The 26,974-nt window shown below is 37.6% G+C and overlaps 2 non-coding genes across 2 annotated transcripts; both read left to right on the forward strand.

Annotated features, from left to right (window-relative positions):
- Window positions 1-1,006: 1,006 nt before the first annotated feature.
- Window positions 1,007-1,110, forward strand: LOC112767954 (small nucleolar RNA R71). Its single transcript, XR_003185393.1, has one exon. It is a non-coding gene; the product is annotated as a small nucleolar RNA R71 (small nucleolar RNA).
- Window positions 1,111-21,238: 20,128 nt separating this feature from the next.
- On the forward strand, window positions 21,239-21,346 carry LOC112768473 (small nucleolar RNA R71). The gene has a single exon (XR_003185894.1). It is a non-coding gene; the product is annotated as a small nucleolar RNA R71 (small nucleolar RNA).
- The last annotated feature ends 5,628 nt before the right edge of the window (window positions 21,347-26,974 follow it).

Genomic DNA, 26,974 nt, shown 5'->3' on the forward strand with positions numbered 1-26,974 from the left:
TCCTAAATATAGAGCTACTTGCTCTTAAATAATATCTTCATCCTCTTCAGAGGATGAATACTCATCAGAGCTCATGAATGGCAACAGTAAGTTCAGTAGAATCTCAATGGTCTCTGTATGAGCCTCAAATTCCTTAGGTTCCTCATTGAGGAACTCCTTAGTGACCAGTGGACGTCCATTGAGGTCTTCTTCACTGGAAATTACTGCCTCTTCCTCCTCTCCAGGTTCGGCCGTATGGGGTATATTTATGGCCTTGCACTCTCTTTTTGGATTCTTTTCTGTATTGCTTGGGAGAGTACTTGGAGGAAGTTCAGTAACTCTTTTACTCAGCTGACCCACTTGTGCCTCCAAGTTTCTAATGGAGGACCTTGTTTCAGTCATGAAACATTGAGTGGTCTTATATAGATCAGAGATTATGGTTGCTAAGTCAGAGAGGCTCTGCTTAGAATTCTCTGTCTGTTGCTGAAAAGATGATGGAAAAGGTTTGCTATTGCCAAACCTGTTTCTCCCACCATTATTATTATTGAAGCCTTATTGAGGCTTCTTTTGATCCTTCCATGAGAGATTAGGATGATTCCTCCATGAAGGATTGTAAGTGTTTCCATAGGATTCTCCCATGTAATTCACTTCTTCTATTCCAGGATTCTCAGGGTCATAAGCTTCTCCTTCAGAGGAGGCTTCTTTAGTACTACCGGATGCAGCTTGCATTCCAGTCAGACTCTGAGAAATCATATTGACCTGCTAAGTCAATATTTTATTCTGAGCCAATATGGCATTCAGAGTATCAATCTCCAGAACTCCTTTCTTCTGAGTCATCCCATTATTCACAGGATTTCTTTCAGAAGTGTACATGAACTGGTTATTTGCAACTATTTCAATGAGTTCCTGGGATTCTGCAGGCGTCTTCTTCAGATGAAGAGATCCACTAGTAGAGTGATCCAATGACATCTTGGACAATTCAGACAGACCATCATAGAATATACATATGATGCTCCATTCTGAAAGCATGTCAGAATGACACCTTCTGATCAATTGCTTGTATCTTTCCCAAGCTTCATAGAAGGATTCACCTTCCTTCTGTCTGAAGGTTTGGACCTCCACTCTAAGTTTACTCAATTTTTGAGGTGGAAAGAATTTTGCCAAGAAGGCATTGACCAGCTTTTCCCAAGAGTTCAGGCTTTCCTTAGGTTGTGAATCCAACCATGTCCTAGCTCTGTCTCTTACAGCAAAGGGGAAAGCATAAGTCTGTAGACCTCGGGATTAACCCCATTGGTCTTAACAGTGTCACAGATTTGTAAGAATTCAGCTAAGAACTGATGAGGGTCTTCCAATGGAAGCCCATGAAACTTGCAATTCTGCTGCATTAGAGAAACTAATTGAGGCTTAAGCTCAAAGTTGTTTGCTCCAATTACAGGAATTGAGATGCTTCTTCCGCAGAAATCAGAAGAGGGTACAATAAAGTCACCAAGCATCTTCCTTGCATCTCCACCATTGTTATTGGGTTCTGCCATGTCTTCTTCTTTTTCGAAAAGTTCTGTCAGGTCCTCTCCAGAGAGTTGTGCTTTAGCTTCTCTTAGCTTCCTCTTTAGAGTCCTTTCAGGTTCAGGATCAGTTTCAACAAGAATGTTTTTATCGTTGTTCCTGCTCATATGAAAAAGAAGAAAACAGAAAAGAAGAGGAATCCTCTATGTCACAGTATAGAGGTTTCTTTATGTGAGTAGAAGAAGGAAAGAATAGGAGAATGATGTAGAGAGAAGAGATGAAAAATTCGAACACAGAGTGGGGGAGAGGGTTCGAATTTTAAGAGAAGTGTTAGTAAATAAATAAAATAAATAGAGAGAGATGAGAGGGAGAAGAAATTCGAATACTAATTTAAAAAAAAAAAGAGAAATATTTTTGTTTTTATTTTAATTAATAGTTTGTATTCGAAAATATAAAAAAAGGATAAAATAAAATTAAAATTTAAAACAATTAGTTAATTAAAAATAATTTTGAAAAAGAGGTTAGTGATTTTCGAAAATTAGAGAGAGAAATAGTTAGATAGTTTTGAAAAAGATAAGAAATAATAAACAATTAAAATCAAACAAAAAGGACAAGTAGTTAATTGAAAAAGATTTGAAAATCAATTTTGAAAAGATAAGAAATTAGAAAATATTTTTAAATTGAATTTTGAAAAAGATATGATTGAAATTTATTTTGAAAAAGATTTGAAAAGAAAATTAAAAAGATTTGATTTTTGAAATTAAAGTTGATTACTTGACTAACAAGAAACTAAAAGATATGATTCTAGAATTTAAATATTGAACCTTTTTTAATAGGTAAGTAACAACTTGAAATTTTTGACTCAAAACATTAAATGTTAGCATTAATTTTGAAAATTATGAAATAAAAGTAAGAAAAGATTTTGAAAATAAATTTTTAAAATTTTTGAAAATATATATAAAAAAATGAAAAAGATATGATTTTGAAAAAGATTTGAAAAGATAGAATTTTTAAATTAAAATTTTGACTTGACTAACAAGAAACAACTAAATTTTAAAACTTTTTGACTAAATCAATTCAAAATTTCGAAATTATGAGACAAAAAAGGAAAAGATATTTTTTTATTTTTGAATTTTTAATGATGAGAGAGAAAAATACCAAAATGAAACAAAACATAAAAAATTAAGATCAAAACAACTAATGCATGCAAGAACACTTTAAATGTCAAGATGAACACCAAGAACACTTTGAAGATCATGATGAACACCAAGAACATATTTTTAAAAATTTTTAAGAAAAGAGACACATGCAAGATACCAAACTTAAAAATTTTTAAACTTTAGACACTAATAAATCGAAAATGCATATGAAAAATAAGAAAAGATACAAAACAAGAAAAATTGAAGATCAAATAAAGAAAATCATCAAGAACAACTTGAAGATCAATGAAGAACACAATGCATGAGTTTTCAAAAATTTAAAGAAAAATTAAAACATGCAATTGACACCAAACTTAAAATTTGACACTAAACTCAAACAAGAAACACAAAATTTTTAGTTTTTATGGTTTTATTAATTTTTTTTGGAGTTTTCGAAAATTATTTTAGAAAAAGAAATTAAAGAAATTCAAAATTTTTAATAAGAATCCCAGGAATCATGCAATTTTAGTTTAAAGTTTCGGTCCAAAAATTTAGACATGGCTTAATAGCCAACTAAGCTTTATTTGAAAGCTTCGGTCCAAAAGATTAGACATGGCCAATGGCTAGCCAAGCTTCAGCAGAGCATTACATACAACAGCCAAATTGATGGGAATCAAAAAGCTCTTGCAATGATAAGTAAAAGCCTCGGTCCAAAAGATTAGACATGGCTTGACAGCCAGCCAGGCTTCAACAGATCATGATGAAACTCTAGAATTCATTCTTAAAAATTCTGAAGAATAAAATAAAATAATTTTTTTTAAATTTTTCGAAAACTAAAAATAAAAAGTTTAAACATAAAATAAAATTACCTAATGTAAGCAACAAGATGAACCGTCAGTTGTCCAAACTCGAATAATCCCCGGCAACGGCGCCAAAAACTTGGTATGCGAAATTGTAATCCACACTTTTCATAACTCCGATGCAACTAACCAGCAAGTGCACTGGGTCGTCCAAGTAATAAACCTTACGTGAGTAAGGGTCGATCCCACGGAGATTGTCGGCTTGAAGCAAGCTATGGTCATCCTTGTAAATCTCAGTCAGACAGATTCAAATGGTTATGAGGTTTTGATAATTAAAATATAAATAAAACATAAAATAAGATAGAGTTACTTATGTAATTCATTGGTGGGAATTTCAGATAAGCGTATGGAGATGCTTTGTTGCTTTCGAACCTCTGATTTCCTATTGCCTCCTTCCAACCATGCGTGCTCCCTTCCATGGCAAGCTGTAAGATCCTCTCAGTGAAAAATACCAGGTACGATCTCTGCACGGCTAATCAACTGTCGAATTTCTCATCTCGGATGAAAAATACCACATACAGCTACCGCACGGCTAATCATCTGTCGGTTCTCACTAGCGTCGGAATAAGATCCATTGATCCTTTTGCACACTGCCACTGTGCCCAATATTCACAGGTTTGAAGCTGTTTACAGTCATCCCTTCCCAGATCCTACTCGGAATACCACAGACAAGGTTTAGACTTTCCGGATCCTAGGAATGCTACCAATAATTCTAGCCTATACCACGAAGATACTAATCTCACAGACTCAGTTCGTGTATTAGATATCCAAGAGAATATACTCTGGCTGTCATCCAATGACTACGTTGAACATGATGTAGACCGCTTGTGGTTGTCAGGCACGCGGATCTTGGCGAAGCGAGTAACAAAGATTGGGTGATTGTCACGGGTCACCCCTTCATTCTGACTTAACTGAATTAAGTACAAGAGTATATATTGGAGAAGAAGTAGGCGTGGATTGAAAGAAAAACAATAGTACTTGCATTAATTCATGAAGAATAGCAGAGCTCCACACCTTAATCTATGGGGTGTAGAAACTCCACCGTAGAAAATACATAAGTGAAAGAGGTCCAGGCATGGCCATGAGGCCAGCCTCCATGGTCTAAGGACTAAACGTCCATAGATTGTGAAAAGATATAAAACAAATCTCTGAAAGTAGTTTTTATACTAAACTAGTTACTAGGGTTTATAGAAAATAAGTAACTAAGTGCAGATAGTGCAGAAATCCACTTTCGGGGCCCACTTGGTGTGTGCTTGGGCTGAGCATTAAAGCTTTTTCGTGCTTAGGCTGTTCCTGAAGTTAAACGCCAGCTTTGGTGCCAGTTTGGGCATTTAACTCCAATTCTGGTGCCAGTTTGGGCATTTTACGCCAGAATGTTTTAGGCTGACTTTGAACGCCAGTTTGGGCCATCAAATATCGGACAAAGTATGGACTATTATATGTTGCTGGAAAGCCCAGGATGTCTAATTTCCAACACAATTGAGAGCGCACCAATTAGGCTTCTGTAGCTCCAAAAAATCTACTTTGAGTGCAGAAGGGTCAGAATCCAACAGCATCTGCAGTCCTTTTTCAGCCTCTGAATCAGATTTTTGCTCAGGTCCCTCAATTTCAACCAGAAAATACCTGAAATCACAGAAAAACACACAAACTCATAGTAAAGTCTAGAAATGTGATTTTTGCATAAAAACTAATAAAAATATAATAAAAACTAACTAAAACATACTAAAAACTATATAAAAACAATGCCAAAAAGGGTATAAACTATCCGCTCATCACAACACTAAACTTAAATTGTTGCTTGTCCCCAAGCAACTAAAAACAAAATAGGATAAAAAAAGAGAATATACAATAAATTCCAAACTTATCAATGAAAATTAGTTTCAATTAGATGAGCGGGGCTTGTAGCCTTTTTGCTTCTGAGCAGTTTTGGCATATCACTTTATCCTTTGAAATTCAGAATGATTGGCATCTATAGGAACTCATAATTCAGATAGTGTTATTGATTCTCCTAGTTCAGTATGTTGATTCTTGAACACAACTACTTTATGAGTCTTGGCCGTGACCCTAAGCATTTTATTTTCCAGTATTACCACCGGATACATAAATGCCACAGACTTATAACTGGGTGAACCTTTTCAGATTGTAACTCAGCTTTGCTAGAGTCCCCAGTTAGAGGTGCCCAGAGCTCTTAATCACACTCTTTTTTTTTTGCTTTGGACCACGACTTTAACCGCTCAATCTCAAGCTTTTCACTTGACACCTTCACGCCACAAGCACATGGTAAGGGACAACTTGATTTAGCCGCTTAGGCCAGAATTTTATTCCTTTGGGCCCTCCTATCCATTAATGCTCAAAGCCTTGGATCCTTTTCTACCCTTGCCTTTTGGTTTAAAGGGCTATTGGCTTTTTCTGCTTGCTTTTTCTTTCTCTTTTTTTCTTTTATTTTATTTTTTTCGCCATTTTTTTCGCAAGCTTCTTCTTTTTCACTGCTTTTTCTTGCTTCAAGAATCAATTTTATAATTTTTCATATCATCAATAACATTTCTCCTTTTTCATTATTCTTTCAAGAGCCAACAATTTTAACATTCATAAACAACAAATTAAAAAATATGCACTGTTCAAGCATTCATTCAGAAAACAAAAAGTATTGCCACCACATCAAAATATTTAAACTAATTTCAAGATGAAATTCGAAATCATGTACTTCTTGTTCTTTTGCAATTAAAAACATTTTTCATTTAAGAAAGGTGAACGATTCATAGGACATTCATAGCTTTAAGGCATAGATACTAGACACTAATGATCATGTAATAAAGACACAAACATAGATAAAACATGAATCATAGAAATCGAAAAACAGAAAAATAAGAGCAAGAAAATTAAAGAACGGGTCCACCTTAGTGATGGCGGCTAGTTCCTCCTCTTGAAGATCTTATAGAGTGCTTGAGATCCTCTATGTCTCTTCCTTGCCTTTGTTGCTCCTCTCTCATGGCCTTTTGGTCCTCTCTGATTTCATGGAGGATGATGGAGTGCTCTTGGTGCTCCACTCTTAGTTGCTCCATGTTAGAACTTAAATCTTCTAAAGAGGTGTTGAGTTACTCCCAATAGTTATGTGGAGGAAAATGCATCCCTTGAGGCATCTCAGGGATTTCATGATGAGGAATTTCCTCATGCTCTTGTTGAGGTCCATGAGTGGACTCTCTTGTTTGCTCCATCCTTTTCTTAGTGATGGGCTTTTGAGATGAATCTCTCCATCTCCCATGACTCGGAGGTGGAAGCAATTGCCTTCCCTTTCCTCTTTCTAGAGATTTCTCCAGCCTTAGGTGCCATTAATGGTTATGGAAAAATAAAAAAAAAAGCAATGCTTTTTCCACACCAAACTTAAAATGTTTGCTCGTTCTCGAGCAAAAGAGAAAAGAAAAGAGGAGAAGAAGAAAAAATGGAGGAGATGGAGTGGTGGTTTGGGTTCGGCCAAGGGGGGTAAAGTGTATAGGATGTGTGGAAATGAAGGTGGTAAGGAGTGGTATTTATAGGGTAAGGGAGAGAGAGGGCGTGTATGAAGGGGTGGGTTTGGGAGGGGAATGGTTTGAATTTGAATGGTAAGGTAGGTGGAGTTTTATGAAGGATGGATGTGAGTGGTGAAGAGATTGTCAAAAAGATATAAAACAAATCTCTAAAAGTAGTTTTTATACTAAACTAGTTACTAGGGTTTACAGAAAATAAGTAACTAAGTGCAGATAGTGCAAAAATTCACTTCTGGGGCCCACTTGGTGTGTGCTTGGGAGCATTGAAGCTTTTTCGTGCTTAGGCTTTTCCTGGAGTTAAACGCCAGCTTTGGTGCCAGTTCGGGCGTTTAACTCCAATTCTGGTGCCAGTTTGGGCGTTTTACGCCAGAATGTTTTAGGCTGACTTTGAACGCCAGTTTGGGCCATCAAATATCGAGCAAAGTATGGACTATTATATATTTCTGGAAAGACCAGAATGTCTACTTTACAACGCAATTGAGAGCGCGCCAATTGGACTTCTGTAGCTCCAGAAAATCCACTTCGAGTGCAAGAGGGTCAGAATCCAACAGCATCTGCAGTCCTTTTTCAGCCTCTGAATCAGATTTTTACTCAGGTCCCTCAATTTCAGCCAGAAAATACCTGAAATCACAGAAAAACACACAAACTCATAGTAAAGTCCAGAAATGTAATTTTTGCATAAAAATTAATAAAACTATAATAAAAACTAACTAAAACATACTAAAAACTATAAAAAAATAATGCCAAAAAGGGTATAAATTATCCGTTCATCAGCGCGCGTGCGCACAAAGGCGTGCGTACGCATAGATAGGTTTCTGCTACTGCTGGGTGCATGCGCACGGCTGGGTGTGTGGGCACACATCAGAATTTCCTGATTCTGCTGCAACTTCTAGAATTTTAGTTTTTAGCACCGGATTTCTGGCGTGCATAACTTCCTCTACATTATTCAGTTTTCCACAAAACTTATATCATTTTCAAGCTCATATAACATACTTTCATTTAAGACAAACCTCATTTTCATCCAAAATTTGGAGAGCAAGTTATGGACTACTGATGTTCATCAAAAACCATTTTTTTTACCAACTTATACCAAACCCCATTTTTACCAAAATCACATTTTCCTTTCAAACCTCATTTCCACTCAACTCAACATACCATAACCACCCATATAATTAGCCTTTAACCATAGCACAACAATTCTTACAACTTAGCTCATTAACACCACATTTCACCCAACTTTACAAATTTTAGCCACAAACCAACACGTTACTCTATATACACATATCATCATCATCATCACCAAATTCCTCCACCATCATTACAACATTATTCATTATGCCAATACCAACAAATCCAAATAACATAAATCCTTTATCCATCGTCATTATACTAGCATATATATATATATATATATATATATATATATATATATATATATATATATATATATATATATATATACATACATTTAACCCTCATTGTCAATCACTCAACACAAGCCCAACATCAATCAATTCATCAACATCACAAAAACTAATCATTTAACACGTTTAACCATTTCAACTTATCCTATAGTGCTCTAGCTTAAGTTTTCACAGAACCTTACATGTTAAATGCACAAAACCTAAACCATACCTGAGTCGATCACCACGTTTAGTCCAAGGCAGCCACACAAGTCACACTTACAGCCCCCAAGCTTGAGAAATTAACTAAAACCTTAGCACCAATCTTCCACCAAGCCTCCAAATGTCCACCATTCAATTTCAATGCATATGTATATACTTAATTCATACCTAATACACATATATACTTCAAATTCAGATTTCACACGATAAAATAAAGATTTGGCTAGGGTTTAGGTGATTCTTACTGCACCCACACTCACAGCAACTCAACCCGTTAAGCTCCGCAAGCTAAATAGATTTTCGAAACTGAAATAGGGGAGATCGAGGAAGGAAATATGGATTCCTTACCTTACAACGTACCGGGATTTGTAGAGCTCAACGCCGCAGTCGCATGGCTACAAACGGATTGTCAATTGGAGCTCCGGATCAAAAGTTATTGAGAATTAAAATTTTAGTGAGAGTTTTGGAAGCTTCAAACGTTCTCCCTCCTCATGTTGAGCTCTCCAGCGTTTGCATGCCAAAATGAAGGAGAAAATGAGCTTCAGCTCATTTAAGTAATGGGTTCGGTTGGGCCTACGGGCCCGGTTTGGGACCGGTTCAACTGGTTCAGCCCATCTGGTCTAATTTTGGGCCAAATTTTTCGAAATTGGTATCAAAATTCTCATTTTGAAGAGTTCTATCCTATTTTTATATTAGTTTTTCATTTTTAATTTTCTAATTAAAATTCAATTTATTGACTAATTATTTACTAATTTTAGCGGGGTTTATACCCTACCCACCTAATAAAGAGTTAATATACTAGGAGCCTTGAAAAATGGATAAACAAAAATCACAAATAAAAAGCGCAACGTTCAGAGAATAGAATTACTTGCGTGCTAAGAAACCTAAAATTAAGGATAGGAATAAGCGAAAGAGTAAAGAAAGCCAAGAATACATCATAACTAGCTCCTGATTCAGCCCGCGAAGCCAAGGCTGGTCGGAGAATATATATATACATACATATACAGGTATCCCAAAATACTCAAAATACAAAATAAGACCCTAGCTCTCCCTCAACCTTTGTGAGGAACAAAATAAATAAGTTTCTTGGAGAGCAAGCTAAGTACATAGGTACATATATATACAAACAGAAAACCCAAAATAACCCAGGGACTACTCTGCTTCAAAGATCTAGACGCTTAGCGAGGAGCCTCTCGACCTGCATCTGAAAACAACAACACAGTATGGGATGAAAACCGGAGGTTCTCAGCATGGTAAAGGTGCCACGCGTATAATAAATAAGGTCCTGGGAATGCTAGAGGCAATCCTAGAACTCCGTCATACAATTGTAAAACTTAATTTTCTAAGCAAAAGCCATAAATAGGGGTAGGTAATCTAGACATTCCTAAATTTACTCAATTTTATTCCTAACATAAACACCAAACCATTTCACCCTTCCTCCGTCCCTCCGTCATCCATAATTCAGTAGAGACAAGCAACCAAACAAGTTCATGCACAAGTAAAAAGCAAATAGTGCAAGTAGCAAGTATAACAAGTAGTAGGATGTATATATTCAGTTAGGCAATCCCAAGTAATGCATAACAATCAAAACAAACAAATGCACATGATGTATGCCTGACCTATGGCTTATGAGGCTCATCTGTCGGTTATCCAGCCAACCCGACAAGTCTAAAAATCTTAGACTGTCCCCCGTCGCGCATCCCCATGAGTCTATGCATAGATTTCACATTCATTCATCATTCAAATCACTCACTGGGGGGCTATCCATACCCGGGAATTTATACGTGCCCGGTCACCCTTACGACATAGGATCAACAGAGTATCGAGTTTCAACCTGGAACACGTGGTGGCAAGCCACGGTTCTTACCCAGGGAAACTCGTATCTCAGATATCATCATTCATAAGTCATTTCATTTTCATAATCATTATTTAGTCATTCGTCAAAGCTATGGCTTCATAACTTCATTTCACATTTACATCTCTTCTTTATAACTCATCATATTTGCCTTTTTCTTCATCCCCAAGTTACCTTATTTTCCTAGCTTCAACTAACTACTGGACTTAGTACTATACCTTAAGTCTAAAAGGAAGAAAATGGAGGTTTAGAAGTGAAAATCTGGTTTAAAACACAAAATTCTAGTTTTGCAGCAAGCAAAGGCCACGCGTGTGCGTGGGCCACACGTGCGCGTGGGCCACGCGTGCGCGTGGTAGTAAGAAAAGATAGCACGCGCATGCATTCTCTAATCATGCGTACGCGTAGGTGAGAACATCATGTCACGCGTACGTGTGGGTCATGCGTACGCGTGGTCGTGATGTTGGCTCATCGCGCGCACGCATGGGCTTCTCGCGCACGCGCAGTTTTAAAATGCCATGCCACGCGTGCACGTGGGTCACGCGTACGTGTGGAAGTGCGTTTTTCCAAAAAATAATAAATTGCCCAGAAAGCTGCAAAACCAGAGTTTAGCACCTGTATACACATTTCTCACACCAAACTTTCATCGTCCATAACTTTCTCTACGAAATTCTATTTTTCACCAAATGTATATCGTTTAAAAGCTTGCAAAATCATCTTTCATTTAAAACAAACCGCATTTCCACCCAAAATTTGAGGAGCAAGTTATGGACTTCCAAAGTTCATCAAAAATCAGTTTTTACCAATATACGCTAAACCTCTTTTTTTTTTTACCAAAACCACATTTTTCCTTTCAAAGCTCATTTCTATTCAACTCAATATACCATAACCATTAATACAACTTACTCTTCACCATCACACAACCATTCTTGCAACCTTAGCTCAATCATATCACATTTTCCCAACTATACACATTTTACTCACAACTAACATCTTATTCCAATTCTACATATTATCTTCATCATAAAACTCTTCAATCATTAGCACAACAATATTCATCATAACAATACCAACCATTCCAAAAACACCATTCAAATAAACACCATTCACTATCTCATCCATACCATTACTTTGCCATAATCATAAATCCTTCAATCATCACTATCATATTAGCATATATACATACATACACTTAACTCCCATTATCAATTACTCAATACAAGAACCACATCAATTTATCCATCAACATCACAAACACTAATCATTCAACACATTTACCCATTTCAACTTATCATATAGTGCGCTAGCCTAAGTTTTCACAAAATCTTATATGTTAAACATGCAAAACCTAAATCATACCTTGGCCGATCACTATATTTAGTCCAAGCAGCCACACGAATCACAACCACAGCCCCTCACAAGCTTGAGAAACCAACCAAAGTCTTAGCTCCAATCACCACCAAGCTTCCAAATGCTTACAATTCAATTCCAATGCATATATATATATATATATATATATATATTCCAAATTCATATTTTACATAATAAAATCAAAATTGGATTAAGGTTTAGGTGATCCTTACCACACCCACACGCGTAGCAACTCAAACCCAATAAGCTCCGTAAGCTAAATCGAACCTAGAACACCAAAATTGAGCAATTTTCAACATAATTGTTCATGAATTTTCGAAATTGGGGGAAGTTTTTTGAGAAGGAAATAATGAATTACCTACCAAATTGTTCCATGGGTTTCGTAGAGCTCGTCGTGGTGAATGCGTAGTCGCAAACGGTTTGTCAATCAGAGCTCCGGATCAAAAGTTATTGAGAAATCAAATTTGAGTGAGGGTTTTGGAAGTGCTACATGCTCTCACCTTCATGCTGCTCCCCGGCGTGTTTTTCATGCCAAATGGGGGACGAGAATGAGCTGTGCTCATTTTATTTAATAAAACGGTTGGGCCCACGGGCTTGGTTCGGGTCTGGTTCGACCGGTTTGGCCCGTTCGGCCCAATTTTGGGCCAAATTTTTCGAAATTGGTGTCAAAATTCTCGTTTTGAAGAGCTCTATCCTATTTTGATGTTAGTTTTGTATTTTTAATTTTTTTAATTAAAATTCAATTTATTGACTAATTATTCGCTAATTTCACGGGGTTTACATCCTACCCACCTAATTAGGAATTTTGCCCTCAAAATTCAGATTCAGTTATCTGAAAGGAGGTGTGGGTAGTCTTTCCACCTGTCTGATTTGAGTTCCTAAGTACGTTTCCCACTTCCAGTTCCACTTTTAGCATCTTCTACTAATGTAACTTCTACTCTGCCTAGCTGCTTGGCAATGGTATCTTATTATATATCCTAACCGAGGTTACTCGAAACGTTAGATCCTTCCTCAGTTGCACTGGTTCAAGTTCTAATACGTAATTGACATCAGAGGTGTACTCCTGAAACTAAGATGTGATACATCGTACCAGTTCGAAAGATGTGGGGATAGAGTTACCTGATATGTCACTGGCCTAATTCTCTTCAGAATCCGAAAAAGCTCGTCCTTGCCATTAATCTAGGTCCTATGACACTTCGGTTTCAATCCCTTAATCTTGACTCATTCATTGATTCCAGCTTGTTAAAGTAACCTTCTCGAGTTCAGGACTTCCTTAGTTCGTATATCTCTTCTGTCGGCTTTTTATAGTGAGAATGTTAACTCAAATTTGCGTAGCTCTTCTCCGTTGTCTCGTCTATTAAATTCAGGAACTAAGGTATTCGATGCTCTAGTAATACAGGGGCATTTAGGGTTCTGTGAAGCTCCATCTCCTATCCTAGTCCTCGACGATCTATTTCAAAATTGATAATTACTCTTCCTTACTTCCGGTGTAGAACCTTCAATGGTTGCAGCATTCCGATTTATGCTTTATTCTTTATTTCTGGCTACCCAAAAGTATCTTCTTTGATTCATGGTACGTTGTAAGTTTTGGAAAATAGTTTCTCATCTCAACTTCTGATCTCGATACATAACTCTCTCTTGGTATCTTCCTGATTCAACAGGCTTCAATACTCTTAGTAGCTCTTTATTGCCATTATTGTGTTCCCTCAGTCCTTGACTCTACGATCTCTATTTCGGCATTGGACATATAAATCTATTCTTAATTCCCTTTGTTTAGCAGACTTTGACATCTTTGGCGGCTCTTTATTGTCTCGTTACGTGTCTCGTTCCTCATCGATGCCATGTTGTAACCTAGCAATGGATTTAGACCGACACTTCCAACTGCACTCTCACTCTTCAAACTTAGAACTTTAACTCATCTAACATTTTCTCCTTTGGAATTATCGTCCAAGAATCTCTTAGAAACTTCTTGCTTAGGGCGTCTACCACAACCTCACGACACTGCATCCGCTCACATCTTAAGTCTTCCAATAATACATCGTAGTCATTTCCTAAATGGTTCATTAGGCTCAAGTGATACAAGCATTGGCATGAAGATTAATCTTCTTTCTATGGCTCGAAGGCTTTCATCGGATCCTAGTATTTCATTCACACGGTGCACCCTATTACTTCTATTTAGTCACGAGCGATACGACCGGCAAGAATTAAGGCTCTAAATTCCCTAGGAATGTCGCTGGTTCGTTTTCATGTTTAAAAGTCTTACTTTAAAGGATTGACACTCTAATAGTTGCATCCAAGAGTTATGCGTGACGCAACTCCAATACGAGTTAATTTTTCAAAGAAATGTTATGTTCAAAGAGACAAACGAGTAATACAAACTGTGTTCACAAGAAACCAAAAGAATGTCTTGTATACAATTAGCCGGAGTTGTACAGAACTAATGGAACACACAAGAAGAGAAACCTAGTTTCATCTCATGGAAGAAGTTCGAATCAAAGCTTGAATAGAAAGAATAAGACATGTCAAACTAAATAGGTTCTAGTTGGATTTAAAAGAATGCGAGTTTCCACAAAAGAGCAACTCCACGTACCACAAGTCTCCAGGATTTAAAGATTATGTGATTATATTAGGACGAGTTTAGGCTTATCCCAAAAGAGACAAGTTTTATATGAGTAAGGAATAGAATCAGAAGAACGATGAATTGGGCTTTTACAGGAAAAGATTCAAGATAGAGTTTTCAAGGTAAGCCGTAGAAGAAATATTAGATTAAGTTGTGAAAATTAGTTGGCCCACTCTCGCAAGGAAATACTTAGTTGGAGTATTCTCTCTTCCAGTACTCCCTTCACTCGGTCCTGTGTTCTACTGATTATAATGATGTCTTCACTTGTGGTGCAATCAACACTGATCCGGCTTTCGGCATTAATTCTGTCGCAAACTCACGTTCTCTCTCTAAGGTGGAAATTTTGGTACACCTTCAAGAATGGCCTCGGAAACCCTCTCGTATAGGAGTTTGGTCTCACCTCTACTTGTCTCAATCAATTAACAACTAAAGGTTGAATTCGCTCTCTTCCTCTTCCTCAAAGTCTTAACGTCACTGGATTTCAAATGGTAACTCCGCATAGCTCTCGACAGTTCCAATTCCTTAGGTATCATCTACCCTGCTTCCACTACGTCATTATGATTTTTATCCTTCAAGAACCTATCCACTCCTCTAAGTTAGCTAAGTATCGCTTCATCTTGACAACTAATAGTCTTTGACTAACCATTGGCTCGGACTCCATGATCATCAAAACTTGTCATGCTTCACAAATGGACAATACATATTAATGATATACAAGGTAGCTAAAAATTCAACTACTATCTCATGGTTACTGGTATGCGAAATTGCTACTCAGGTTGTGAATTGTTGTTCGAAATTGATTCCCTGGAAATGGCACCAAAAACGGATGCACAGAACCATGGTCTAAACATATCTTCACAACTTCGCATAACTAACCAGCAAGTGCACTGGGTCGTCCAAGTAATACCTTACGTGAGTAAGGGTCGAATCCCACGGAGATTGTCGGTATGAAGCAAGCTATGGTCACCTTGTAAATCTCAGTCAGGCGGATATAAAACAGTAATGGGTTTTCGAAAATAAATAATAGAATAGGGCTAGAAGTACTTATGTAAATCATTGGTAGGAATTTCAGATAAGCGAATGGAGATGCTTTTCGTTCCTCTGAACCTCTGCTTTCCTGCTATCTTCATCCAATCAGTCTTACTCCTTTCCATGGCTGGCTTTATGTGATACATCACCACTGTCAATGGCTACTTTCGGTCATCTCTCGGGAAAATGATCCAATGCCCTGTCACAGCACGGCTAATCGTCTGGAGGCATCACCCTTGTCAATGGCTTCATCTTATCCTCTCAGTGAAAATGATCAACGCACCCTATCACGGCACGGCTATTCATCTGTCGGTTCTCGATCATGCTGGAATAGGATTTACTATCCTTTTGTGTCTGTCACTAATGCCCGGCAATCGCGAGTTTGAAGCTCGTCACAGTCATTCAATCATTGAATCCTACTTGGAATACCACAAACAAGGTTTAGACCTTCCGGATTCTCTTGAATGCCGCCATCATTCTAGCTTACACCACGAAGATTCTGGTTAGGAGATCTAAGAGATACTCATTCAGTCTAAGGTAGAACGGAAGTGGTTGTCAGGCACGCGTTCATAGGGAATGATGATGATTGTCACGTTCATCACATTCAGATTGAAGTACGAATGAATATCTTAGAAGCGAAACAAGATGAATTGAATAGAAAACAGTAGTACTTTGCATTAATCTTTGAGGAACAGCAGAGCTCCACACCTTAATCTATGGAGTGTAGAAACTCTACCGTTAAAAATACATAAGTGAAAGTCCAGGCATGGCCGAGAGGCCAGCCCTCAAACGTGATCTAAGATAGCATACAACTGATCAAAGATACCTAATACAATAGTAAAAGGTCCTATTTATAATAAACTAGCTACTAGGGTTTACAGAAGTAAGTAATTGATGCATAAATCCACTTCCGGGGCCCACTTGGTGTGTGCTTGGGCTGAGCTTTAACTTTCCACGTGCAGAGGCCATTTGTGGAGTTGAACGCCAGCTTTTGTGCCAGTTTGGGCGTTCAACTCTGGTTTTGGCTCCTTTTCTGGCGCTGGACGCCAGATTTGGGCAGAAAGCTGGCGTTGAACGCCAGTTTACGTCGTCTATTCTTGGCCAAAGCATGGACTATTATATATTTCTGGAAAGCCCTGGATGTCTACTTTCCAACGCAACTAGAAGCGCGCCATTTCGAGTACTGTAGCTCCAGAAAATTCACTTTGAGTGCAGGGAGGTCAGAATCCAACAGCATCAGCAGTCCTTCTTCAACCTCTGAATCTGATTTCTGCTCAAGTCCCTCAATTTCAGTCAGAAAATACCTGAAATTACAGAAAAACACACAAACTCATAGTAAATTCCAGAAATGTGAATTTAACATAAAAACTAATGAAAACATCCCTAAAAGTAACTAGATCCTACTAAAAACATACTAAAAACAATGCCAAAAAGCGTATAAATTATCCGCTCATCACAACACCAAACTTAAATTGTTGCTTGTCCCCAAGCAACTGAAAATCAAATAGGATAAAAAGAAGAGAATATACTATAAATTCCAAACTATCAATGAAACATAGCTCCAATCAAATGAGCGGGACTTATAGCTTTTTGCCTCTTGAATAGTTTTGGCATCTCACTCTATCCATTGAGGTTCAGAATGATTGGCATCTATAGGAACTCAGAGTTCAGATAATGTTATTGATTCTCCTAGTTCAGTATGATGATTCTTGAACACAGCTTCTTTATGAGTCTTGGCCGTGGCCCTAAGCACTTTGTTTTCCAGTATTACCACCGGATACATAAATGCCACAGACACATAATTGGGTGAACCTTTTCAGATTGTGACTCAGCTTTGCTAAAGTCCCCAATTAGAGGTGTCCAGGGTTCTTAAGCACACTCTTTTTTTGCTTTGGACCTTGACTTTAACCGCTCAGTCTCAAGTTTTCACTTGACACCTACACGCCACAAGCACATGGTTAAGGACAGCTTGGTTTAGCCGCTTAGACCAGGATTTTATTCCTTTAGGCCCTCCTATCCACTGATGCTCAAAGCCTTGGGATCCTTTTTATTTGCCCTTGCCTTTTGGTTTTAAGGGTTATTGGCTTTTTGCTCTTGCCTCTTGGTTTTAAGAGCTTTTGGCTTTTTCTGCTTGCTTTTTCTTTCTAGGGTAAAGTATATTTTTTGTCCCTGAAGTTTAGCAAAAATTTTAAAAATACCCCTAAGTTTTATTTTGTTTCAATTTTGTCCTAGAAGTTTTCGATTTGCATCAAATATACCCTTAACGGCTAAATTTTCAAAAAAATTAAGACCAATCTAACAATAATGCATAAAAACTATGCTTGATTTGCTTGTGTTGAGGGTTGTTTTTATGAAATTGTTGTTGAATTGGTCTTAAATTTTTTGAAAAATTAGCCGTTCGGGGTATATTTGATGCAAATCGAAAAATTTTAGGACAAAATTGAAACAAAATAAAACTTAGGGGTATTTTTGAAACTTTTGTCAAACTTCAGGGACAAAAAATATACTTTACCCTTCTTTCTATTTTTTTTTCTATTTTTTTTTCGCCTATTTTTTTTTCTGCAAGCTTTGTTCTTTGCTGCTTTTTCTTGCTTCAAGAATCATTTTTATGATTTTTCAGATTATCAAATAACATGTCTCCTAGTCATCATCTTTCAAGAGCCAACATATTTAACATTCTTAAACAACAACTTTCAAAAGACATATGCACTGTTCAAGCATACATTCAGAAAACAAGAAGCATTGTCACCACATCAATATAATTAAACTAAGTTCAAGGATAAATTCGAAACTCATGTACTTCTTGTTCTTTTGAATTAAAATATTTTTCATTTAAGAGAGGTGATAGATTCATAGGACATTCATAACTTTAAGACAAAGCTACTAACTACTAACGATCATGTAATGAAGACACAAACATAGATAAGCACTTAACATAGAAAACGAAAAACAGAGAAAGTAAGAACAAGGAATGAATCCACCTTAGTGATGGTGGCGTTTCCTTCTTGAGGAACCAATGATGTCCTTGAGCTCTTCTATGTCTCTTCCTTGTCTTTGTTGCTCCTCCCTCATTGCTTTTTGATCTTCTCTTATTTCATGAAGGATGATGGAGTGCTCTTGATGTTCCACCCTTAATTGTCCCATGTTGGAACTTAATTCTCCTAGGGAGGTGTTGATTTGCTCCTAATATTTATGTGGAGGGAAGTGCATCCCCTGAGGTATCTCAGGGATCTCTTAATTTGCAGCCACATATTCTACCACTGAGCTATAGACCCTTGAGATGAATCTTTCCATCTCCCATGACTTGGAGGTGGAAGCCTTTGTCTTCCCTTCCCCTCTTTTAGAGGTTTAGGTGCCATCAATGGTAATGGAAAAACAAAAAGCTTATGCTTTTACCACACCAAACTTAGAATGTTGCTTGCCCTCGAGCAAAAGAAGAAAGAATAGAAGAAGAAGAAGATATGGAGGAGATGGAGGGATGTGTGTATGGATGTGAGTGGTGAATGGAGAACAGAAGGGATGATCATGAATGGAGAGAGAGAGGGTGAGGTGGGTGGGGATCCTGTGGGGTCCACAGATCCTGAGATGATCCTGTGGGGTCCACAGATCCTGAGGTGTCAAGGATTTGTATCCCTGCACCAATTAGGCATGTAAAATGCCTTTGCACACAACTCTGGGCGTTCAGCGCCAGGTTGGTGCCCATTTTGGGCGTTCAACACCCATTTGTTGCCATTTTTGGCGTTGAACGCCAGAACCATGCTTGTTCTGGGCGTTCAGCGCCAGAATGCTGCCCATTTTGGGCGTTCAGCGCCAGAACCATGCTCTGTTCTGGCGTTGAACGCCAGGCAGATGCTCCTCCAGGGTGTGATTTTTCTTCTGCTGTTTTTGATTCTGTTTTCAATTTTTATATTTATTTTGTGACTCCTCATGATCATGAACCTATAAAGACATATAACTAAGAAAAATATAGTTAGATAAATAAAAATTGGGTTGCCTCCCAACAAGCGCTTCTTTAATGTCAATAGCTTGACAGTGGGCTCTCATGGAGCCTCACAGATGTTCAGAGCATTGTTGAAACTCTCCAACGCCAAACTTAGAGTTTGGATATGGGAGTTCAACACCAAACTTAGAGTTTGGTTATGGCCTCCCAACACCAAACTTAGAGTTTGACTGTGGGGGCTTTGTTTGACTCTGCTTTGAGAGAAGCTTTTCATGCTTCCTCTCCATGGTTGCAGAGGGAGATCCTTGAGTTTTAAACACAAGGGAGTCCTTATTCCATTGAAGGACTAGTTCACCTCTGTCAACATCAATCACAGCTCTTGCTGTGGCCAGGAAAGGTCTTCCTAGGATGATGGATTCATCCTCTTCCTTTCCAGTATCCAGGACTATGAAATCAGCAGGGATGTAAAAGCCTTCAACCTTTACTAACACGTCATCTACTTGTCCATATGCCTGTTTTCTTGAATTGTCTGCCATCTCTAATGAGATTTTAGCAGCTTGCACCCCATAGATTCCCAGTTTCTCTATTACAGAGAGGGGCATGAGGTTTATTCCTGAACCAAGGTCACACAGGGCCTTAAAGATCATGGTGCCTATGGTACAAGGTATTATGAACTTTCCAGGATCCTGTCTCTTCTGAGGCAATATCAATTGATCCAGATCACTTAGTTCATTGATGAACAAGGGATGTTCAACTTCCCAAGTATCAATGCCAAATAATTTGGCATTCAGCTTCATGATTGCACCAAGAAACTTGGCTGTTTGCTCTTCAGTAACATCCTCATTCTCTTCAGAAGAGGAATACTCATCAGAGCTCATGAAGGGCATAAGGAGGTTCAATGGAATCTCTATGGTCTCTAGATGAGCCTCGGAGTCCTTTGGTTCCTCAGAGGGAAGCTCCTTATTGGTCACTGGACGTCCCAGGAGGTCTTCCTCCTTGGGATTCACGTCCTCCTCTCCCTCATTGGGTTCGGCCATTTTGCTTATGTCAATGGCCTTGCACTCTCCTTTTGGATTCTCTTCTGTATTGCTTGGGAGAGTACTGGGAGGGATTTCAGTGATCCTTTTACTCAGCTGGCCCACTTGTGCTTCCAAATTTCTAATGGAAGACCTTGTTTCATTCATGAAACTCACAGTGGCCTTGGACATATCAGAGATTAAGTTTGCCAAATTAGAAGTATTTTGTTCAGAGTTCTCTGTCTGTTGCTGAGTGGATGGTGGAAAAGGTTTATTATTGTTAAACCTATTTCTTCCACCATTATTAAAGCCTTGTTGAGGCTTTTGATCATTCCATGAGAAATTTGGATGATTTCTCCATGATGAGTTATAGGTGTTTCCATAAGGTTCACCTAAGTAATTCACCTCTGCTATTGCAGGGTTCTCAGGATCATAAGCTTCTTCTTCATAAGAAGCCTCTTGAGTACTGCTAGATGCAGCTTGTATTCCATTCAGACTCTGAAAAATCATATTGACTTGCTGAGTCAATACTTTGTTCTGAGCCAATATGGCATTCAGAGTGTCAATCTCAAGAACTCCCTTCTTCATAGGCGTCCCATTATTCACAGGATTCCTTTCAGAAGTGTACATGAACTAGTTATTTGCAACCATGTCAATGAGTTCTTGAGCTTCTGCAGGCATTTTCTTTAGGTGAATGGATCCACCTGCAGAAGTATCCAATGACATCTTTGATAACTCAGATAAACCATCATAGAATATATCCAGGATGGTCCATTCTGAAAGCATGTCAGAAGGACACTTTTTGGTCAGTCCTTTGTATCTCTCCCAAGCTTCATAGAGGGATTCACCTTCTTTCTGTCTGAAGGTTTGAACATCTACTCTAAGCTTGCTCAGCTTTTGAGGAGGAAAGAACTTGGCTAAGAAAGCCTTGACCAGCTTATTCCAAGAGTTCAGGCTGTCTTTGGGTTGAGAGTCCAACCACACTCTAGCTCTGTCTCTTACAGCAAAAGGGAAAAGCATGAGCCTGTAGACTTCAGGATCTACTCTATTAGTCTTAACAGTATCATATATCTGCAAGAATTCAGTTAAGAACTGAAAAGGATCTTCAGATGGAAGTCCATGAAACTTGCAGTTCTGCTGCATCAGAGAAACTAATTGAGGTTTCAGCTCAAAGTTGTTTGCTCCAATGGTAGGAATAGAGATGCTTCTTCCATGTAAATTGGAATTAGGTGCAGTAAAGTCACCAAGCATTCTCCTTGCATTGTTGTTGGGTTCGGCTGCCATTTCCTTTACTTGTTCGAAATTTTTAATCAAGTTGTCTCTGGATTGTTGTAATTTAGCTTCTCTTAATTTCTTCTTCAGAGTCCTTTCAGGTTCTGGATCAGCTTCAACAAGAATGCCTTTTTCTCTGTCCCTGCTCATAAGAAAGAGGAGAGAAAAAGAAAAGAAGAGGAATCCTCTATGTCACAGTAAAGAGGTTCCTTATTGTTAGTAAAAGAAAAGAAGAAGAAAAATCTGAACTCAGAGAGAGAAAGGGTTCGGATTTTTGGTGATATGAGAAAGAGATGTTAGTAGATGAATAAATAAATAGAATAAGATGAGAGAGGAAAAATTTCGAAAATAATTTTTGAAAAAGAGTTAGTTGATTTTTGAAAATAGTTTTTGAAAAAGGTTAGTGGTTTTTCGAAAATAAAAATGAAAAATTAAAATAAAAAAGAAATTTTTGAAAAGGGGGGAAGATATTTTCGAAAATAGAGAGAGTTAGTTAGGTGGTTTTGAAAAAGGTAAGAAACAAACAAAAAGTTAGTTAGTTAGTTGAAACAAATTTTGAAAAGATAAGAAGTTAGGAAGTTAGAAAAGATATTTTGAAATCAAATTTTTGAAAAAGATAAGATGAGAAGATATTTTTGAAAAGATATGAGAGAAATTAGTTTTTGAAAAAGATTTGATTTTTAAAATCACAATTAATGACTTGATTCACAAGAAATCACAAGATATGATTCTATTACTTAAAGTTTGAATCTTTCTTAACAAGTAAGTAACAAACTTGAAATTTTTGAATCAAAACATTAATTGTTATTGTTATTTTCGAAAATTTGATATAAAAATAAGAAAAATGTTTTTGAAAAATGTTTTTAAAATTTTCGAAAATAACTAAGAAAATTGAAAAAGATTTGATTTTTGAAAAAGATTTTGAAAAAGATAAGATTTTTAAATTGAAAATTTGATTTGACTCATGAAAACAACTAGATTTTTAAAAATTTTTGAAAGAATCAAATCTAATTTTCGAAATTTTAAGAGAGAAAAAGGGAAAGATATTTTTTTTTTTAAATTTTTAATGATGAGAGAGAAAAACAAGAAAAATGATGCAATGCATGAGAATTTTAGATCAAAACATGTGATGCATGCAAGAATGCTATGAATGTCAAGATGAACACCAAGAACACTTTGAATGTCATGATGAACATCAAGAACATATTTTTGAAAAAAAAATTTTAATGCAAGGAAAACATGCAAGACACCAAACTTAGAATTCTTTAATGCTTAGACACTAAGAATTCAAGAATGCATATGAAAAACAAGGGACACAAAACATGCAAATGCAAAGATCAAACAAGAAGACTTACCAAGAACAACTTGAAGATCATGAAGAACACTATGAATGCATGAGAATTTTCGAAAAATGCAAGATGCACATGCAATTGACACCAAACTTATAACATGACTCAAGACTCAAACAAGAAACACAAAATATTTTTTATTTTTATGATTTTCTACTTTTTTTATTTTTATTTTATATTTTTCGAAAATTATTTAGAAAGAAAGAAAAATAAGGATTCCAAAATTTTTAATATGAATTCCAGGAATCTTGCCATGTTAGTTTAAAGCTTCAGTCCAGGAATTAGACATGGCTCACTAGCCAGCCAAGCTTTCAATGAAAGCTCCGGTCCAAAACACTAGACATGGCCAATGGCCGGCCAAGCTTCAGCAAGATATCAGAATATACTGCTCATTACTTATCAAATATGTAACTTGCCTCTATGCTGATGATTTGGAAGCCTCAATCCAAAAGAATTTAGACATGGCTTTACAGCTAGCCAGGCTTCACATGCTTCATGAAACACTAGAATTTATTCTTAAAAATTTTGAAGCCATAGAATAATTTATGTTTGAAAACAAATTTTTTTTTTCGAAAACAAAAGAAAAAAATTTTTGAAAGATTTTTGAAAAACTTTTTGAAAGCAAAACAAAAAGAAAATTACCTAATCTGAGCAACAGGATGAACCGTCAGTTGTCCAAACTCAAACAATCCCCGGCAACAGCGCCAAAAACATGGTATGCAAAATTGCTACTCAGGTTGTGAATTGTTGTTCGAAATTGATTCCCTGGCAATGGCACCAAAAACGGATGCACAGAACCATGGTCTAAACATATCTTCACAACTTCGCATAACTAACCAGCAAGTGCACTGGGTCGTCCAAGTAATACCTTACGTGAGTAAGGGTCGAATCCCACGGAGATTGTCGGTATGAAGCAAGCTATGGTCACCTTGTAAATCTCAGTCAGGCGGATATAAAACAGTAATGGGTTTTCGAAAATAAATAATAGAATAGGGCTAGAAGTACTTATGTAAATCATTGGTAGGAATTTCAGATAAGCGAATGGAGATGCTTTTCGTTCCTCTGAACCTCTGCTTTCCTGCTATCTTCATCCAATCAGTCTTACTCCTTTCCATGGCTGGCTTTATGTGATACATCACCACTGTCAATGGCTACTTTCGGTCATCTCTCGGGAAAATGATCCAATGCCCTGTCACGGCACGGCTAATCGTCTGGAGGCATCACCCTTGTCAATGGCTTCATCTTATCCTCTCAGTGAAAATGATCAACGCACCCTGTCACGGCACGGCTATTCATCTGTCGGTTCTCGATCATGCTGGAATAGGATTTACTATCCTTTTGCGTCTGTCACTAATGCCCGGCAATCGCGAGTTTGAAGCTCGTCATAGTCATTCAATCATTGAATCCTACTTGGAATACCACAGACAAGGTTTAGACCTTCCGGATTCTCTTGAATGCCGCCATCATTCTAGCTTACACCACGAAGATTCTGGTTAGGAGATCTAAGAGATACTCATTCAGTCTAAGGTAGAACGGAAGTGGTTGTCAGGCACGCGTTCATAGGGAATGATGATGATTGTCACGTTCATCACATTCAGATTGAAGTACGAATGAATATCTTAGAAGCGAAACAAGATGAATTGAATAGAAAACAGTAGTACTTTGCATTAATCTTTGAGGAACAGCAGAGCTCCACACCTTAATCTATGGAGTGTAGAAACTCTACCGTTAAAAATACATAAGTGAAAGTCCAGGCATGGCCGAGAGGCCAGCCCTCAAACGTGATCTAAGATAGCATACAACTGATCAAAGATACCTAATACAATAGTAAAAGGTCCTATTTATAATAAACTAGCTACTAGGGTTTACAGAAGTAAGTAATTGATGCATAAATCCACTTTCGGGGCCCACTTGGTGTGTGCTTGGGCTGAGCTTTAACTTTCCACGTGCAGAGGCCATTTGTGGAGTTGAACGCCAGCTTTTGTGCCAGTTTGGGCGTTCAACTCTGGTTTTGGCTCCTTTTCTGGCGCTGGACGCCAGATTTGGGCAGAAAGCTGGCGTTGAACGCCAGTTTACGTCATCTATTCTTGGCCAAAGCATGGACTATTATATATTGCTGGAAAGCCCTGGATGTCTACTTTCCAACGCAATTAGAAGCGCGCCATTTCGAGTACTGTAGCTCCAGAAAATTCACTTTGAGTGCAGGGAGGTCAGAATCCAACAGCATCAGCAGTCCTTCTTCAACCTCTGAATCTGATTTCTGCTCAAGTCCCTCAATTTCAGTCAGAAAATACCTGAAATTACAGAAAAACACACAAACTCATAGTAAATTCCAGAAATGTAAATTTAACATAAAAACTAATGAAAACATCCCTAAAATTAACTAGATCCTACTAAAAATATACTAAAAACAATGCCAAAAAGCGTATAAATTATCCGCTCATCAGTTACCTTGGGTTTGAGAATCGGATTCGGCTGCATCCCGGTGTTTCTTGTGTGGACAGTCTTGAGCTGTATGCCCCAGCTTTCCACACTTGTAGCATACACCTAGTCCGGCTCTATGCGGCTCATTTGGAGCAGTCTCTCTATAGCCTTCCTGTAGCATCGCCCACTTCATGGAGTAATTTTCTGTGAATTGACTTTTCTTAACCAATTCAGTGAAATTCGTTAATCTTTGCGGATACACGTAGTTGAAGATGTCTCTCCTAAGTCCTTTCTCATACTGAGCACATTTCCATGCCTCATACTCGGCTGGATTTCCTTGACAAACTTTTGAGAGACGACACATGTTATCGAATTCACGGGTATAGTCAGCAACAGACATATTCTCTTACTTCAGCTGCATTAACTCCAACTTCTTTGCAATACGAAGTGCATGCAAGAAATATTTCCCTGTAAATTTGATCTTGAATCTATTCCAAGGGATATCTGTTAACTCCATCTGCAATGTGTGATATAACTCCTGCCACCATTTCTGAGCATCTCCCTCCAACATATAAGTCACTATTTCCACCGACTATACTTCCGGTATGTGCTGAGTGTATAAAAACCTCTCCACGTCTCGAAACCACCGATCAGCCTCTAACGCATTGCAAAATAGAGCTTATGATGCCATGACGATGCCCCGGTAGAAAAACTTCTAGCAGTAATCGAATGATTTAACACCATTAGGTAATTGTGAATTGAATGACAAAAATCCATCTACCTTTCACCCATCGGAGGAAAAATGACAAGGTTATACATTAAGGTGTCATGGTACGTTAGTCACGATGGTATCAACCCAACCCAAAAGATTTGACAAACTATGGTCTAAATTGAAAACCGAAACAATAGAGAAAAGGTTAGTGAAATTCAAACTAAGATTCTATCTACGCGATCCTAACTAAATAATTTAATTGGAAGTGAAGACATAGATAGTTAGAAAAAGGGAAGTTGCACTTTCTTAGGAATTATCTCGACTAGGTTAGGAGCGGTGAGCAATTGAGACCAAGTGATTAAAACCAAGGAGTATTGAATCCGAAATGAGATGACTACCCACACCTTCTTTCAGGTAACTGAATCTGAATTTTGAGGACAAAATTCTTAATTAGGTGGGTACGATGTAAACCTCCGGAAAATTAGCGAATAATTAGTTAATAAATTAAACTTTAATAAGGAAAATTAAAATGTAAATCTAATATTAAAATAGGATAGAACTCTTCAAAACAAGAATTTTGACACCAATTTCAAATAAATTGGCCCAAGATTGGACCGAACGAGCCGAACTGGTCGAACCGGGCCCAAAAATGGGCCCAAGCCCAACCCACACTTCACTAACACCATGAGCTCAGCTCATTCCTCCCCAATTGCATGAGAAACATGCAGCTGAGGAAGGATCAAAGGAAGAGAGCTCAAA

The sequence above is a fragment of the Arachis hypogaea genome, chromosome 17 (assembly GCF_003086295.3).
Source record: "Arachis hypogaea cultivar Tifrunner chromosome 17, arahy.Tifrunner.gnm2.J5K5, whole genome shotgun sequence".
NCBI lineage: Eukaryota > Viridiplantae > Streptophyta > Magnoliopsida > Fabales > Fabaceae > Arachis > Arachis hypogaea.